The sequence below is a fragment of the Salvelinus fontinalis genome, chromosome 38 (genome assembly GCF_029448725.1).
Source record: "Salvelinus fontinalis isolate EN_2023a chromosome 38, ASM2944872v1, whole genome shotgun sequence".
Taxonomy (NCBI): Eukaryota; Metazoa; Chordata; class Actinopteri; order Salmoniformes; family Salmonidae; genus Salvelinus; species Salvelinus fontinalis.
In genome coordinates, this window is record NC_074702.1 from 15,683,569 (window position 1) to 15,696,068 (window position 12,500).

The 12,500-nt window shown below is 48.3% G+C and overlaps 1 protein-coding gene across 12 annotated transcripts in view; it reads left to right on the top strand.

The window, feature by feature from the left end:
* The first annotated feature begins 10,455 nt into the window (after positions 1–10,455).
* The window catches only part of LOC129837664 (adhesion G protein-coupled receptor B1-like), a 147,070-nt gene continuing 145,025 nt past the window's right edge, over positions 10,456–12,500 (top strand). For all 12 annotated transcript variants that reach the window (XM_055904004.1, XM_055904001.1, XM_055904003.1 and 9 more), the window contains exon 1: positions 10,456–11,046. The gene's annotated coding sequence lies outside the window, so the exon portion shown is untranslated. The remainder of the gene's footprint in view (positions 11,047–12,500) is intronic.

The window sequence follows — 12,500 nt, forward strand, 5'->3', positions numbered from 1 at the left end:
AGAAAAAATACCAAATAGAGCAAAGCAATCATTCAGCTGACTGACAAGCTCAGCACATTGGAGAGAGTCCTGGAAAGATGGAGAGATGGAGGGAAAGAGGGAGAGAGGCAGGGAAATAGGGAGAGAGGGAGGGAACGAGAGAGAGAGTCAGGGAAAGAGGGAAAGAGGGAGGGAAAGAGGGAGAGAGTCAGGGAAAGAGGGAGAAAGGGAGGGAAAGAGGGAGAGAGAGAGAGGGGTAGAGGGATAGAGTCAGGGAAAGAGGGAGAGAGGGAGGGAAAGAGGGAGAGAGAGAGGGAGAGAGGGAGGGACAGAGGGAGAGAGGGAGAGAAAGAGGGGGAGAGGGAGGGAGAGAGGGAGAGAGAGAGAGGTAGAGAGTCAGGCAAAGAGGGAGAGAGGGAGGGACAAAGGGAGAGAGAGGGAAAGAGGGAGGGACAGAGGGAGAGAGGGAAAGAGGGAGAGAGAGAGGGAAAGAGGGAGAGAGAGAAGGAAAGAGGGAGAGAGGGAGGAAGTCAACATTCGGACATGTGATTTGGACCCCCTCAGAGTCTGCACAGTTTACACAGAGGAAAGATTTGGGTTTTACACATCACCGCTCATGACTTTCTATGTGCAAAGTCACTGGCTCTGACTGAAATTGAACATCACTTATTTGTGAGAGAGTCAAAGGTCCAGTGTCTGATCTGTTGGTGGGAGTGCATGGGTGTGTATACACAGTACAGTCTACTGCACACACGCATATATGCAAACTCAAGCACACACACACACACACACACACACACACACACACACACACACACACACACACACACACACACACACACACACACACACACACACACACACACACACACACACACACACACACACACACACACACACACACACACACACACACACACACACACACTTGTTGTGAAGAGCAGAGTGGGGGAATCCCATTATTCACTAAGCTGACACATATTCACATCTCCTCCTCCCCTTTCTCCCTCTGCAGAAACAAGGCCAGGGGATGACATGTTCACTATGTGCTCCCACATCTTTCAACAACACAACTACCACTTTGAACCTGGCCCAACCTGCCCTAACCTGCCCAACATCCCAACAACACCACAACTACCACTCTGAACCTGGACCAACCTGCCCTAACCTGCCCAACATCCCAACAACACCACAACTACCACTCTGGACCTGGACCAACCTGCCCTAACCTGCCCAACATCCCAACAACACCACAACTATCACTCTGGACCAACCTGCCCTAACCTGCCTTAACCTGCCCTAACCTGCCCAACAACACCACAACTACCACTCTGGACCTGGACCAACCTGCCCTAACCTGCCCAACATCCCAACAACACCACAACTACCACTCTGGACCTGGTCCAACCTGCCCTAACCTGCCCAACATCCCAACAACGCCACAACTACCACTCTGGACCTGGTCCAACCTGCCCTAACCTGCCCTAACCTGCCCATCATCCCAACAACACCACAACTACCACTCTGGACCTGGACCAACCTGCCCTAACCTGCCCAACATCCCAACAACACCACAGACACCACTCTGGACCTGGTCCAACCTGCCCTAACCTGCCCTAACCTGCCCAACATCCCAACAACACCACAACTACCACTCTGGACCTGGCCCAACCTGCCCTAACCTGCCCAACATCCCAACAACACCACAACTACCACTCTGGACCTGGACCAACCTGCCCTAACCTGCCCAACATCCCAACAACACCACAACTACCACTCTGGACCTGGCCCAACCTGCCCTAACCTGCCCAGCATCCCAACAACACCACAACTACCACTCTGGACCTGGACCAACCTGCCCTAACCTGCCCAACATCCCAACAACACCACAACTACCACTCTGGACCTGGCCCAACCTGCCCTAACCTGCCCATCATCCCAACAACACCACAACTACCACTCTGGACCTGGACCAACCTGCCCTAACCTGCCCAACATCCCAACAACACCACAACTACCACTCTGGACCTGGACCAACCTGCCCTAACCTGCCCAACATCCCAACAACACCACAACTACCACTCTGGACCTTGTGCAACCTGCCCTAACCTGCCCAACATCCCAACAACACCACAACTACCACTCTGGACCAACCTGCCCTAACCTGCCCAAACCTGCCCAGCAACACCACAACTACCACTCTGGACCTGTACCAACCTGCCCTAACCTGCCCTAACCTGCCCAACATCCCAACAACACCACAACTACCACTCTGGACCTGGTCCAACCTGCCCTAACCTGCCCAACATCCCAACAACACCACAACTACCACTCTGGACCTGGTCCAACCTGCCCTAACCTGCCCAACATCCCAACAACACCACAACTACCACTCTGGACCTGGCCCAACCTGCCCTAACCTGCCAAACATCCCAACAACACCACAACTACCACTCTGGACCTGGTCCAACCTGCCCTAACCTGCCCAACATCCCAACAACACCACAACTACCACTCTGGACCTGGCCCAACCTGCCCTAACCTGCCAAACATCCCAACAACACCACAACTACCACTCTGGACCTGGTCCAACCTGCCCTAACCTGCACAACATCCCCAAAACACCACAACTACTACTCTGGACCTGGCCCAACCTGCCCTAACCTGCCCTAACCTGCCCAACAACACCACAACTACCACTCTGGACCTGGTCCAACCTGCCCTAACCTGCCCAACATCCCAAAAACACCACAACTACTACTCTGGACCTGGCCCAACCTGCCCTAACCTGCCCTAACCTGCCCAACAACACCACAACTACCACTCTGGACCTTGTCCGACCTGCCCTAACCTGCCCAACATCCCAACAACACCACAACTACCACTCTGGACCAACCTGCCCTAACCTGCCCAAACCTGCCCAGCAACACCACAACTACCACTCTGGACCTGTACCAACCTGCCCTAACCTGCCCTAACCTGCCCAACATCCCAACAACACCACAACTACCACTCTGGACCTGAACCAACCTGCCCTAACCTGCCCAACATCCCAACAACGCCACAACTACCACTCTGGACCTGGTCCAACCTGCCCTAACCTGCCCAACATCCCAACAACACCACAACTACTACTCTGGACCTGGACCAACCTGCCCAACATCCCAACAACACCAAAACTGCCCCTCTGGACCTGGACCAACCTGCCCTAACCTGCCCAACATCCCAACAACACCACAACTACCACTCTGGACCTGGCCCAACCTGCCCTAACCTGCCCAACATCCCAACAACACCACAACTACCACTCTGGACCTGGCCCAACCTGCCCTGACCTGCCCAACATCCCAACAACACCACAACTACCACTCTGGACCTGGCCCAACCTGCCCTAACCTGCCCAACTTCCCAACAACACCACAACTACCACTCTGGACCTGGCCCAACCTGACCTAACCTGCCCAACATACCAACAACACCACAACTACCACTCTGGACCTGGCCCAACCTGCCCTAACCTGCCCAACATCCCAACAACACCGCAACTACCACTCTGGACCTGGACCAACCTGCCCTAACCTGCCCAACATCCCAATAACACCACAACTACCACTCTGGACCTGGTCCAACCTGCCCTAACCTGCCCAACATCCCAACAACACCACAACTACCACTCTGGACCTGAACCAACCTGCCCTAACCTGCCCAACATCCCAACAACACCACAACTACCCATCTGGACCTGGTCCAACCTGCCCTAACCTGCCCAACATCCCAACAACACCACAACTACCACTCTGGACCTGGTCCAACCTGCCCTAACCTGCCAAACATCCCAACAACACCACAACTACCACTCTGGACCTGGCCCAACCTGCCCTAACCTGCCAAACATCCCAACAACACCACAACTACCACTCTGGACCTGAACCAACCTGCCCTAACCTGCCCAACATCCCAACAACGCCACAACTACCACTCTGGACCTGGCCCAACCTGCCCTAACCTGCCCAACCTGCCCAACAACACCACAACTACCACTCTGGACCTGGACCAACCTGCCCTAACCTGCAATAACCTGCCCTAACCTGCCCAACATCCCAACAACACCACAACTACCACTCTGGACCTGGACCAACCTGCCCTAACCTGCCCAACATCCCAACAACGCCACAACTACCACTCTGGACCTGGTCCAACCTGCCCTAACCTGCCCAACATCCCAACAACACCACAACTACTACTCTGGACCTGGCCTAACCTGCCCAACATCCCAACAACACCACAACTACCCCTCTGGACCTGGACCAACCTGCCCTAACCTGCCCAACATCCCAACAACACCACAACTACCACTCTGGACCTGGCCCAAACTGCCCTAACCTGCCCAACATCCCAACAACACCACAACTACCACTCTGGACCTGGCCCAACCTGCCCTAACCTGCCCAACATCCCAACAACACCGCAACTACCACTCTGGACCTGGACCAACCTGCCCTAACCTGCCCAACATCCCAATAACACCACAACTACCACTCTGGACCTGGTCCAACCTGCCCTAACCTGCCCAACATCCCAACAACACCACAACTACCACTCTGGACCTGAACCAACCTGCCCTAACCTGCCCAACATCCCAACAACACCACAACTACCCCTCTGGACCTGGTCCAACCTGCCCTAACCTGCCCAACATCCCAACAACACCACAACTACCACTCTGGACCTGGTCCAACCTGTCCTAACCTGCCAAACATCCCAACAACACCACAACTACCACTCTGGACCTGGCCCAACCTGCCCTAACCTGCCAAACATCCCAACAACACCACAACTACCACTCTGGACCTGGCCCAACCTGCCCTAACCTGCCCAACATCCCAAAAACACCACAACTACCACTCTGGACCTTGCCCAACCTGCCCTAACCTGCCCAACATCCCAACAACACCACAACTACCACTCTGGACCTGGTCCAACCTGCCCTAACCTGCCCAACATCCCAACAACACCACAACTACCACTCTGGACCTGGTCCAACCTGCCCTAACCTGCCCAACATCCCAACAACACCACAACTACCACTCTGGACCTGGCCCAACCTGCCCTAACCTGCCCAACATCCCAACAACACCACAACTACCACTCTGGACCTGGACCAACCTGCCCTATCCTGCCCTAACCTGCCCAACATCCCAACAACACCAGGACCCAGAACTACTACACCAGACCTGGTCCAATAGTTCCCGTAACCCCCAACAAAACCAGGATCCAGAACCCCCACACCGGACCTGGTCCAATAGTTCCCATAACCCCCAACAGTACCAGGACCCAGAATCACCACAGCTGATCTCATCCAACCTTCCCCACACCCCCCAACAAAACCAGTACTACAAATCTAGAACTGGACCAATCTATCCCCACATCCCCCAACAACACCAGAACTACGAGTCTGGACATGGGCCAGCCTCCACCACATCCCAACAAAACCAGGGCCCAGAACCACCACACTCTGGACCTGAGCCAGACTCCTACAAACTAGCCTACAGCACCAGCTCAGTTCTGCTCAGAACACCATGGGTTGATCTGAATCAGGACAGAGTACACATGAACCCAGATAAAGATGCTGTACAGTGAATACGTTTTTAATATGGGAGATTACAGTCTAATGTGTGATTAACAACAAGTGACAAGTTGTTGTTTTTTGAGCCCTTCATAATTTCACTTCAGAAGATATAAATCAAATGCACTGTGCAATGACCATAATGACATGTCCAAACTGGTTTATAAAGTGCATTGTTTTATTCATTCATTAATGCGTTCAGTCATTCAGTCATTCATTCATTCAGACAGTCATTCATTCTAGCAGAATCACCACAGTCAAACAGGCTCCCCAGAGTTCTTCAGATAACTGGAACTAAAAAGGTCAGCTCAAACCCAGGCTTTAATGTTCTGTAATGGTATTATAATAGCATTATCCCCCTGAGCTGCTCAAATGATATGTTGCTGTTAGAGATCAGAGATAATGCCAATGTGGATTTAAAACCCAAGAACAGATGAGGCCAATAACAGATGAGACCACTATAGAACACTACAAAGCATCTATAGAAACTGAAAACTAAACATAGATTGATGGATGGACAAATGTTGCTGGGTCCCCATAAGGATTGGTTAAGTGGGGATTCTGTGTGTACAGTTCACTTACAGACTGTAAATGTACTAGGACATCGAAGTGACATTTAGCATTGGGCACACCACAGGGCTATATGGTCAGCTAGTTATTGAGGTCATGATTACAGTCACCGTTTTTCCTCTATATAGGCTTACTGTCATGCCTGTTCCCGCTCCTCCTCCCTGGCGCTTGAGGGCGCCAGGCTGCACGTCTTTACACGCACTTGTCACCATAATTACACGCAGCAGCGATCATTGGACTCACCTGGACTCCTTCACGTGGTTGATTACCTCCTGTATATCTGCCGGTTCCTCTCTGGTGTTCCCTGTGTCCACATTAATTGTTATGTGTTCCTGTCCAGACACTGTTCCTGTTCTGTTTCATGTCCGTCAGTTATTAAACCCTCACTCCCTGTACCTGCTTCTCATCTCCTGCGTCGATCCTTTCACTTACATTATGTGCATGATTAAATAGGCAAAACCTCCATTTACTGTAAAAAAAGAAGAATCATAGTATGGGAAGAAACCCTGCTGGGATTTGCATAGATTTGCATTTGAAATAGCCTTATGTTAATTTGCATATCATTACGTTATGATTCACCCATTATTTAGAATCTGTGTTGTATAGATTTCCAGAACACAACAATCCGTTACTCCCTGCAGTCAAACCAAGCCATTATGAGATGTGTGCTTTTGTATCATTTGTATTAGTACAGCTGCCACCGCAGCATTTTACATTTACATTTAAGTCATTTAGCAGACGCTCTTATCCAGAGCGACTTACAAATTGGCAGCTTTCCCCACAAACGTATCCTGGTCCTATCTGTCAACTTTGTCTGTAACTGTAGATAATTCAAGCACAAAGGGCCTCTTGAAAACACTCTCTCGGCTAGCGGTAAATGTAATTCACGATGGGGCTGCAGAAAGGCTTTGATTTCCCTGAAATTAGATTGCTCCGAAAGGCACAGCTAAAAGAGTCTTGTTTGGCCAGACTGTGGTTGGCAAGCCTTTTGGGGATGTATTTTGGTACATTGTCAACATGAGGTGAATGAAAAAGACCTAACTTTAACCTGTTTGTAGGCCCATGTTCTGAATGGCTTGGTTATTTGGAATAAATTCTCAGTCTGCTGAGAGAGAGAGAGAGAGAGAGAGAGAGAGAGAGAGAGAGAGAGAGAGAGAGAGAGAGAGAGAGAGAGAGAGAGAGAGAGAGAGAGAGAGAGAGAGAGAGAGAGAGAGAGAGAGAGAGAGAGAGAGAGAGAGAGAGAGAGAGAGAGAGAGAGAGAGAGAGAGAGAGAGAGAGAGAGAGAGAGAGAGAGAGAGATACCTAGTCAGTTGTACAGCTGAATCCGAAATGTGTCTTCTACATTTAACGCAACCGCTCTGAATCAGAGAGAGAGAGGGTGGGGGAGGAGGGGGAGTGGAGTTATTTATTTGTGCCTTTTCCTCTGGAAGTCTTTCAGATCTCCCTGGGTTTCACATCAGAAGGGTTTCCCAGCTGTGTGGTTGAACCATTTGAACATGGTCAGTGTATGTGGAAGCCAAGCCTGGAATTGCACAGGAGGGAGGGGAGGATGGAGGAGAGAAGGGAGGGGTCACATGCAGGCCTGCAGCAACAGTGCCAAGGTGAGTGTTGTCTCTCATAACGGACATAAAAGGCAGGGACAGAACAGGAGCTGAATATTGACTTCTTCCTCTCTGCTGAAACCTTTCCATTCAGGCGTCTGTAACTCTAAGTTACTGTAAACGGCAGTGCACAATAGCTTGCTGCTTATATTGGCTAACATAGTTGTGTTACTAAAATGACAAATATAAAATGTGTACTTTACACCTTACACTATCACAGGCTGTTGAGTGGTTTGCAGCGTTTTTTGTATGGTTGTTTACATGTTGCATTGATTTTGTCAAAGCCGTTTGAGAATGCTAGGACAGGGACTCATGTCCCTGAAAACATGATTTGGCAACATAGGGTTATTCATGTCTGGGACTCCCGAGTGGCGCAGCGGTCTAAGGCACTGCATCTTAGTGCTTGAGGCGTCACTACAGACTTCCTGATTCGAAACTAGGCTGTATCACAACCGGCCGTGATTGGGAGTCCCATAGGGCGGCGCACAATTTGCCCAGCGTCGTCTGGGTTTGGCCGGTGTATGCCGTCATTGTAAATAAGAATTTGTTCTTAACTGACTTGCCCAGTTAAATAAAGCTTACAGAAATACAAATAAATACATTTCTCAGCCATAGCCTACCACCCTGCACCTATTGGACATCATCTTGCCCCTGTGCTTCCCTTCACCGTGAGACACGTGACCCTGGAAAACACCCTTTTATTCTCTACAAACGATTCCGGCAGGTTCATGCTCTACAACATCCATTGAGTACAATCCTACCTCACACAGGAAGTGCCGCAGGTCCTAATCCAGGCACTTGTCCTCTCCCGTTTAGATTACTGTAACTCACTGTTGGCTGGGCTCCCTGCTTGTGCCATCAAATCCCTGCAATTTATCCAGAATGCTGCAGCCCGCCTGGTGTTCAACTTCCCAAGTTCCCCCATGTCACCCTGCTCCTCAGCACACTCCACTGGCTTTCAGACGAAGCTTGCATCCATTACAAGACCATGGTACTTGCCTACAGAGCAGCAAGAGAACCTGCCCCTCTCTACCTTCAGGTTATGCTCAAACCCTACACCCCAACCTGAGTACTCTATTTTGCCACCTCTAATTTCTTGTCCCTTCCACCCCTACAGGAGGGCAACTCCCACTTAGCCCAGTCCAAGCTCTTCTCTGTCCTGGCACCCCAATGGCGGAACCAGCATTCCCCTGAAGCTAGGACAGTTGATTCCCTGCACATTTTCAAAAACATCTGAAACCCTACCTCTTCAAAGAGTATCTTAAATAATCCCAAAGCACCTCTCAGCACCCTGTCCTCACCCCCACCCCTCCCCCTAAAAAGCCTTTTGTGAACTAACACTGGCACTTGACTCTTTTCCCTCTTACTAGCTCTGACTTTGCTACTGTATTGAAGAAAAGTGTACTCACTATGACTGTGATATGTAGTTGTCCCACCTAGCTATCTTAAGATGATTGCACTAACTGTAAGTCACTCTGGATATGAGCATTGGCTAAATGACAAAAATAAACAATGTAAATGATGACAGAACCTCTTGTCAATAACTATCATACAGGGGAATGTCAAACCAGTGGAAATTGTGCATTCGTATAAGGGCAGGGGGTACATATGTTTAAAATGAATATAATAAGCATCCGGATATCAATAGAGCACTCTAGAAATATTGTCAATTAGATATAAATAGCCTAAACTACCTGTAATTTACTGGATGGATGTAAGCTACTCGAACGGCAGATGTGTGTTATTGGACCAGAATGTATGTATTCAAAGCTTCCCACTCACGCCCTCTTAAAACAGCGAACCTCTTATACATAATAAAAAAAAGTCCGCCCACTTGGAGGCGCGCGCGGAGAGCCATGGGATGCCTCGAGAAATGGAATCTCCCATTTGAGCTACAAGTATTGGCTAGTCTATTTTGCGACCACTGATCCGGATATTAGACAATAGTCTGTGCAAAATCTGGTTGGATACATATAGCATACATCTGAGTTACTTTCCGTCATTAGGCTACTCATAACCTAACGTAGCAGGCGTAAAGGCTACTCGGAACAGCTCGAGCAAGGGAGCGACTAAATGTGCCATTTGGCAAGTGTAGGCTATAGCACGTGCAGCTTGACTAGTGCATTTGGAATTCAGTTAGGGTGTGTGTGTTTTTTTATTATGCCAGTGAGCACTTGATGTTGGTCTATAGACACTCAATGTATCTTCAATTCAGATTCAACTATAGTTGCATCACATTGGCTACTTTAGACAAGACACCATTACATTCGTAAGGAAATAATCATCGTTTGAAATGTCATGCGTAATTGCATCCAAGCATCTAAACAGTTGTTATTTACGCTACATAACATGATTTTACTAAACATATAGGCGAATTCCAATATATTTAAAAGCAGCAAGAACTTAATCATATCTTGAAAAGATATTGCTTTGTAAATAATATTTCGATACATCTACAAAACCCAGTTGATCAAGAAAGGCACACTCTCGACAGAAAAAATCCCTTCGTGCATCTCTCTCCTCTCTCTTGCGTTCTCTAGCATATGTCTCACCCCAGCTCTCTTTTCTGTGGCTTATTCACTTCGGTGTGTCACCCACGAATTGCTCCGACTCCATCTCCAGAAGGGGGGGGGTGGAGGGGGTGGGGGGGGGGGGGGGGGGGGGGGGGGGGCTGCTGGGTATATGCGTTTGTGACGAATCCCAGGGCTTCAAAGACGGAAACCAAGTCCAGCGCCCGGACCGCAGACACACCCGCAAGGATACTCCAAACTGGGATGAACGATGGGTGCTGCCATTAACACGCGCACTGGAATCAAGACAAAACACCAGGAGCTATTCTGATCCTGATCTTACGCTTTGTTAGACCTTCACTTCACCTGGCACCTGTGTCGATCGAAGCCAGCGACATTTGAGAATAACTTGATGACAAGGCTTCTACAATAAATTGGGATTTAAAAATATAGATTTTGAGAGCATCTCTTCAGAAACAGGGGGACCTTTGAATTTGGATCGACATACTGTTAAAAGCTACGTGGACTGGATTTGTATTCATTTTACTCATTGGAACTCATTGGAATAAAGCAGTTTTGAATTGCAGGTCTTCTCAGACTTGTTCATTTCATCAAAATATCTACATTCGGCGATACATCGGCTGCGCGCTCTTGAAATAATAAGTACAACGAACTTATTTGAATCAAGCTTGTGGAATTGAAAGCGTTAGAGCTTGGAACACGGACGATATGCTTCAATGGAACTGTTAACTTTTTCAAGGTAAATATTAGTTTCATTTAATATATAGACACCTCAAAGTAACGCGTTATTGTTACTTTCAACCGGATGTGCTATGTCAATAACATAGTGTTATATTAATCCAACATGGGATCTATGCTTCTCGCATCTTCCTTGAGGGAATGGTGTTTTTAAGAATTTAACATTTGTGTTTGATAACATATTTAGTGAATTCATTTTGCAGCACCATTGTTTTAAGATAATTATCGTTGATGACAGACTAGCAGCAAAGCCGAGGCGCTAGTCCGCAGTTTCAGGCAGGCAAGGGAGAGAAAATATCCGTTACTCATCAGATCAACTTCTTCTAAACCTACTGGGCATTGCTCTTCTTTCCGTTCTGGTCCCTCTCAATTCGATTACTATAAGCTGTACAGCTTTGGAAATGTAGAATAGGGCCAGATGAATTTGCTCCGAGTAGCTTTTAGTGGTCCCGGTGTGGATTTAGTCAGTATCAACATGTCAAACAGACGCGCTCAGGGAATCACAGCGCGCCCAACTCCTAGCGACCTCGCGGCTGCGGCGGTCTCCAGTAGGCTAGTCGCTGTCCAAGGTACCTATCCACTATCTCCGACAGACTGGATAGCAAAGTCGCCACAACGAACATCTACTGTGATTTCATGAGTTTTACTAAACCCTGGTATTTGTTTTTTGATTAAATTAAAGGGACCTTTCCGGGATACAATTATGGCAAATGTTTTTATATGATTTCGGAGATGCCTTTGTTGTGCATATTGATTGTTTCTCTAGATTTCTGTTATTATCTGCCTTGTTTGTCCAGGGAAGGAATACCTCAGTGGCTCTTTTTCTCTTCTACCCGTGTTCTCTTGTCTCTGCGTTTGGAAGTAGCTGCACATCGATAGACATGTAGCTCTCCACATCGTGAAAAATGCATTATTTGAGAACTCTACTCCACTTTTAAACTCTACATTTTCTTTATTTACTCACATGTTCAATAGTCCTTACTTAGTAGCATATAATTTATTATAACATTATAGGCTATCCTATCCCTAAATGCAGAATAAAATAACTTGTGATGTTTTAAGTTATTCAGCCTGTGTTGATTTATGTGGCCATAACTTATAGCGACATGGCTTGCAGTGAAAATGTGCTACATTGTGATTGTACATGTTGGTAACGCAGTCATGCTCTCTCTGCTTTGCGGATCAGTAGTCACTGAACACTTTGGGGCGAGCGTGTGATGTGCAACTGAAGCTTCTGTATCAATACAGTGTTTCCCCTAGTCCTAAATAGCTCGTATGGTTGGCATAAATCATACAACAACACCCTACCCTACAGGTAAATAGGATGGTTCTAATATTTTCACCTAACCGCTTCTGGTGAAACTGTCCCCCATTTCCACCCCTTGACTCAAGTGAACGCTAAATGTCTCCGGACCAAGTCTCCCTCTCTGTGTGTAGGGCTAAATGAAGCGTTCA